Source organism: Rutidosis leptorrhynchoides, chromosome 1 (assembly GCF_046630445.1).
Source record: "Rutidosis leptorrhynchoides isolate AG116_Rl617_1_P2 chromosome 1, CSIRO_AGI_Rlap_v1, whole genome shotgun sequence".
NCBI classification, from domain to species: Eukaryota; Viridiplantae; Streptophyta; class Magnoliopsida; order Asterales; family Asteraceae; genus Rutidosis; species Rutidosis leptorrhynchoides.
Window position 1 is genome coordinate 354,459,198 of NC_092333.1, and position 7,197 is coordinate 354,466,394.

At 30.5% G+C, this 7,197-nt stretch overlaps 1 non-coding gene across 1 annotated transcript; it reads right to left on the reverse strand.

The window, feature by feature from the left end:
• Positions 1–3,442: 3,442 nt before the first annotated feature.
• Positions 3,443–3,549, reverse strand: LOC139887424 (small nucleolar RNA R71). Its single transcript, XR_011773257.1, has one exon. It is a non-coding gene; the product is annotated as a small nucleolar RNA R71 (small nucleolar RNA).
• Between the last annotated feature and the right edge of the window lie 3,648 nt (positions 3,550–7,197).

The following is a 7,197-nucleotide window of genomic DNA, read 5'->3' on the forward strand; positions in this document are numbered from 1 at the left end:
AATATAATTTTTACTAAAATGACACGTACGTTGTCACTTGACTCATGTACCACTTTCGGTTTTTCGAGCGCACTTTCGTATGTTTAGAAAATTAGTCTTTTACGATACGCGACGTGTACCTTTAATAATAATTTGACTTATTTATCAATAAATTACTTTATGAAAATGTATCTTATAAAAATTTGAGCGTCGTGGTCATTTGCTTTATAAATCAGTGACTCGTTATTTACCAAAATATATTATTTTAAATTGGGACATTTTATGACTAAGTTAAAAATATATATTTTTTCATTTAAAATTGTAAATTTGTACAATATATATATATATATATATATATATATATATATATATATATATATATATATATATATATATATATATATATATTGAAATATTTGTCAAATGATATAATATTTAGTCTTTCAAAATCAATTACATTTCAAAGTTCGTTTTAAATAATAGTAGTTATTTTACCATAATAATGTTTTTAATATGAAAACTAAAGAGTTGATTTTATCACGGAACACGAGTTAATTAAGTAAAGTACATTTAAACGAAATGATTACTAACTTTTGACTAACTCTCGTTAATGACACTTTTGTAAATTACTTTTATCAAATATTCCGGATACCGTTAAAAAGGGAAAGGTTTTCTAAATCAAAGTGAACCTCTCATCAGAGACTAGTAATCATAATTCAAGGTAATTGTTAAATCAATCATTTGATATTATCTTCAAATTTATTTATAAACATATTGGAACGAATGCGTTTATGTAAAGTATTACACGTCTAATACTTTGTTAATGTTTTCAAATTATAATATATATATACATAATCATATTCGTCCACATAATGGTTCGTGAATCATTGGAACTTGGTTTAAAATGAATGTATGAACATGGTTTAAAATCCTTGAGGTTTAACTTAACAAACTTTGCTTATCGTGTAGGAATATTATAAAGATAAAGTTTAAATTTGGTCAGAAATTTCGGGGTTGTCACAATTGTCATTTTAAATATTGTTATTTATTTTACGCATTTTAATTATCGTCATTTATCTTTACGCTTAAAATATAAAATTGACAAACCGGTCATTAAACGGTAAAACCCCCCCTTTTATATAATATTATTACTACTTATAAATATATATATATATATATATATATATATATATATATATATATATATATATATATATATATATATATATATATATATATATAAATAATCGTTAAAAATATAGCGTTAAACTCAGCTAGCTCCCTGTGGAACGAACCGGACTTACTAAAAACTACACTACTCTACGATTAGGTACACTGCCTATTAGTGTTGTACCAAGGTTTAGGTATATCCCATTCTATAAATAAATAAATAACTTGTGTAAAATTGTAGCATATTTAATAGTATTTCGCAATAAAAATATAACTATTTCGTATACTCCGCTGTAACATCAAATATTTTTGGCGCCGCTGCCGGGGACCCGGCGAAATGCTCTATTTTTACGCTATATTTCTTATCTCTAATTTTGTAAAAATATTTTGTATTTATATAAAAACATATAAAAGATAAAAAAAAATACTATATATATATATATATATATATATATATATATATATATATATATATATATATATAAGTGTTTAAATATATATATATATTTTTAAGATATATAAATATTTTTAGCATTTTAAACATAAGTTTTTTATATTTTATATAAATATTTTATCTAAATTAAAATCACAAAATCAAAATCAAAATAAAAAAAATAAAAAATAAGTAAATGGGCCGAAGCCTGTTAAAAACTCGGATGTCATCACGAAATCTTGGGCCATGCGATCGCATGACCCAGTAGACCAAACATAATGCGGTCGCATGATCTGTCTGGGCAGGCCACATACCTCGGACATTAAATATGATTAGGTTTTATAATTATTTATATTATTTAAATCTTTAGGGTTTTATTATTATAATTATTATTATTATTTAAGGTTTATTTATTAAACTTATTTATATTTCTAGTTTTAATATATAATTTGTTATTTTAAGTTTAAATTTTATCATTAAATATTTAGATTAATACTTTTATAAAATATAATATAAAAATAATATTTTTATAAAATTTGTATTTTTATCATTTTATTTTATATTTTGTATCTTTTTATCGTTATTTGTAGTTTTTAATATTTGTCGTTCGTAATATTAATTTCGTAGTTATAGATTTGCCGTAAATTTTTAACTTTTAAGACTTTGCCGTAAAATCCCTTAAATGCTTTTTCTTTAGAATTAAGATTTAGGCGCTTTAGAATTTTACGACGCCGTTTATATATTTTAGTGCCTTTTAAGTTATTGCCATTTTGGATATAGAATTCCTTTTAAGCTTTAATACCTTTAGGCGCAACTTTTTAGATTTAGTTTTTAGACTTTTAAGTTTCGACGTTTTTTTTCTTCTTATTTTTATTTTTCGACGTTTTTCGGCGCATTTCTTTTTCTTTCTCATTTCTACGCTCTAGTTTTTAGGATATAGAATTTTCTTTATTTTCTTTAAATTTCGACGAAAAATTATTTTAAGCGATTAAATTGATAGACATCCAAATTTTCTGGTTCGTAGTAATAGTTGGATTTGTTAGTGGCGAGTTGTGGGCTTCCGATTTAAAGGGTCCTGGCTACCTGCTGCATCTTTTGGCTATTCGAAACGTGGGCAAAAGTAGAAAAGTCTATTAATTTGATAACTTATATAATTTTTATTTTTATAACTAATAGGATATTCAGTGAATGTACCGAGCAAAACGTTCACCACCTTTCATACGTTCACCTCCTGTAACTCGATCAAGACATCTAGCCAATATTGTCGCCGTTGATTTTTATTTAGAATCGTCATCTAGTTGACCAAGTACCCCAATTCAAATATCCAATAATCCATTTTTTGAACCCGATTTAACTATCGAGAACCCGGAGGATATTTAAGGACAATTCCAAGATCCTGAACCACTAATCATTCCTCCTGAACTACAAACCATTAAATCAGAATCCTCTAGTGATTCGTATTCAACAAATTCAATTATGGAAGTAACTGAACCTCTAAGTATGGAAGACCGAATGAGAGTCACACGCACGGGCCAAGGTCACGCCATTATTAAGCCAGACATTAATGTGCCAGATTATGAAATCAAAGGACAAATCCTACACATGGTAACTAATCAATGCCAATATAGTGGTACGCCAAAAGAAGATCCAAACGAACATCTTCGAACCTTTAATAGGATCTGTACTCTATTCAAAATCAGAGAAGTTGAGGATGAACAGAAATATCTCATGTTGTTTCCCTGGACTTTAAAGGGAGAAGGCAAAGATTGGTTAGAATCGTTACCTGAAGGAGCGATTGACACATGGGATGTTTTAGTTGAGAAATTTCTTAAAAGATTCTTTCCGGCATCTAAAGTCGTGAGACTTCAAGGAGAAATTGTTACGTTCGCGCAAAAGCCAAATGAAACGTTATATGAGGCGTGGACAAGATTCGGAAAGTTGTTGAGAGGATGTCCTCAGCACGGTTTAGACACTTATCAAATAGTACAAATATTCTACCAAGGTGTTGACGTTGCTACACGAAAAGACATCGGCACAGCAGCTGGTGGTTCCATTATGAAGAAAACCGCTACCGAAAATTACAAAATCATTGATAACACAGCCTCCCACTCACATGAGTGGCACCAAGAAAAAGATATTTTTCGTTCATCTAAAGTGGCTAGAGCCGATTCTAGCCATGACTTTGATTCCGTTTCTGCAAAAATAGATGCTTTCGAGAGACGAATGGAAAAGATGAATAAAGATATTCACGCAATACGAATCAGTTGTGAGCAATATGGTGGACCACACTTAACGAAAGATTGTCACATTGAGCAAACGATGGAACAACGTGAGAATCTTTCCTACATGAACCAAAGGCCGGGAAATAATTATCAAAATAATTATCAACTGCCAAGGCCAAATTTCAATCGAAATCAAAACATTCTTTACAATCCAAATGGGCCAAACAATAACTCGTATAACCAACAAGGTCTGAATAACCAACCAACTCAAAACAACACTTTCAATCAACAAAGACCTAGCTTGTATAAACCACCACAACAAACCGAAGAGAAAAAATCAAATCTGGAAGAAATGCTACAAAAGCTAGTTGAATCTCAAACACAATTTATTACATCTCAAACCCAACGAATGAGAGGTTTGATCAGTCATTAAGAACTCAACAAGCTTCCATTTTGAATCTAGAAAAACACGTAGGTACTCTTGTTAGCTTGATGAGTGAGAGGGAACAAGGAAAGCTACCGAGTAATACTAAAGTAAATCCTCGGAATGAGAATGTTAATATGGTATCAACAAATTCTGAAAAATCAGCACCAGAAGATGGGAAGGTTTTCGATGTGAGTAACAATGAAGAAGTTACACCACCACCACCACCCGAGTATGTAAAGCCAGTTGTGGCACCATACAGACCACCCATCCCGTTTCCAAGAAAAGGAGTTGAGTATGAACAAGTGATAGGTAATAAAGTTTGTGATACCTCTGGAAGAAAGAAGAAGAATAAGAAAGCGCAAGAAACAAAAACCGTAAAAATAAACCCGGTGTAGATAGTTCCACCAAAACCTCCACCCAGGGTGGGTGATCTGGGTGAATTTATTGTTCCTTGTCTACTTAGTGATTGTTTCATGTATGATGCACTAACAGATTTAGGTACGAGTGTGAGTGTTATGCCTCTTTCATTATATAAGAGATTAGGAGTAGGTGAGTTAAGTCCAACGGAAATGAGTGTTCGACTCTTTGATCAAACCATTAGTCACCCAGTTGGAATTGCTGACAACCTACCCGTTCAAGTGGGTAATTTAACCTTTCTAGTCGAATTTATTGTCATTGACATGGAAGAGGACTCAAACGTTCCTCTAATTTTAGGTCGACCATTCTTAGCGTCCACCGGGGCGTTATTTGATGTAAGAGAGGGTAGAATGACACTTAGTGATGGTGACAAACCGGTCACCTTTGTGATTCGAAAATCTAAATCTCCACTAACCAAAACTGTTGAACCAATAAAAATGATTGGTAAGAACCATGTTGTTTTACCAACTCCAACGGTAGTGCTTAACAATAATAAAATGTCTAAGTGTGGGGAAAATGAAGTAACACCTAATGATGACTTGATAACAAAGAACCCCGTTATTGATACGAAATTAAATGACTCCGTTATTAACAGTTCAATGAAGAAACTTATTAAACGGATTCGTGATGCTAGAACCAAGGGGAACTTTAAGTTATGTAACCGGTTAGTATCCAATCTATCGCCTAAATAAAAAGCGAAACTAGTTGAATTTGTGGAAATTACACAGGAATCCGACCAATGTCTTAAAGCAAAAGTCACAGATATGCAAGTTGATTATGGTCCAAAAGAAATTGACAATGAAGTTAATCACAAATGCGACACCACAGCTACCTATGTGTGGGGAGATTCAAATGTTCTAAAAAGAAAATGTTGTCTAGAGTTAGTTGTTCTGTTCTCGTGTAGTTCCGAGAATGGAATCCGATTGGTTTATTCCACTAGCAGACACTAAAGAACTAGTTTTCTCCCCCCATTCTGAATTTTTTTTGTTTTGTAGGGTTTGTATTAAATTAATATGCTTTTTAAATTTATGTTTTGTGTGAATTTAAAAACAAAAATTTGCTTTATTTCATTAAGTTTAAAAAATAATTTTTAAAATTTGTCGTAAGTTAAAGACTAGATCATAGAATCGAAATTGCTTTACCCGAGGGCGGGATGAAAAATTTTGTTATCATTCTTTTTAATTTTATTGATCTAAAGTATACCAAAAAAATTAAAAAAAAATCCAAAAATCTTTGCTTTTAAAACACTCGCTTTAACGAAAAATTTTAAATTTTGTCGAGGTACTGACTAGGTAAACATACCGAAAATACCTAAAGTAAAAGGAAACAAAATTTTAAAAAATTATTCATTTGAATTGTTAAAGGTTTTATAATATATATATATATATATATATATATATATATATATATATATATATATATATATATATATATATATATATATATATATATATATATATATATATATATATATATATATATATATATGTTTGTAGTTTATCTTATGTAAAACAGGGTAAAACAACGCACTTTCAAAGACTGGCATTAAGTTCAGCAAAATCTACTAATTTTAACGACAAGACGTAAAATATCAAATGTGATATAAAACAATATGTTTGCAAACTCGATATTTTTAATCACTTTTCTACACTAATCACCCTCATGAATTTATAATTATAGTCTGATTTCATGCAAATGAGGGCATTGCATGATCTCAAGTGTGGGGAAGAGTTATAAATTCTCTCGGGTTTACACTTAGTTTAATTGTCAAATTTTGTGAAAATTTGAAAAAATTTCAACTAAATGAATTCAAAATCATATTTATACATATTTATGAACGATAAAACTAGGTGTTAATGCCGAAAATATTGTTACCTCGGAGAGAACATAAATGGAGAAACAACCCAAAACCCTTGAATTCATTTAAAATGTAATAGAAGAGAATAAAATGGCAAAGAAAAGAATAAATAAAAGTTAAGTGTGGGAAGAATTTACCAAGTTCTTTAAAACACATATCACATATTTGGTACAGATTATTGCAGGTACTTTTGCTTTGGACGATACTAATCAGTTTTACCCGATTTACTGTAATATATTCGAAAGAAAGATGGATCTACACGATGAATCAATTCCATCATTAAAAGGAAGTAAAGTCTTCCGAAAAAGACACGCGCTTCTTGATTTAGGTCAAGAAGTTGTCGTCCATACCAACTGTAGGTTGACGAAAAATCTAGAAAAGTCATCTCTAAAATCAGCAGGAATCTACGGACCTCAGCATCAAACAGGGTCGCCAAGTGGTCAGACTTATCCTAATCATGAGAGGATACGTCTCGTAAAATGGGGAGGGCGCCATGCAAATTAGCTTGATAAGACTAATGAATCAGACCACCAGAAAGGATAATCTCCTTAAAGATCAAAAATCGGCTTTAAAGCCTGATATTACTCAATCCTTGAGATTGACCTTAAAGATTGAGAATTACAAACTCATGGAATTCAATGATATCTAAACTCGAGCTTGAACGGGAAAATATTTTGATCAAAATTAAAAT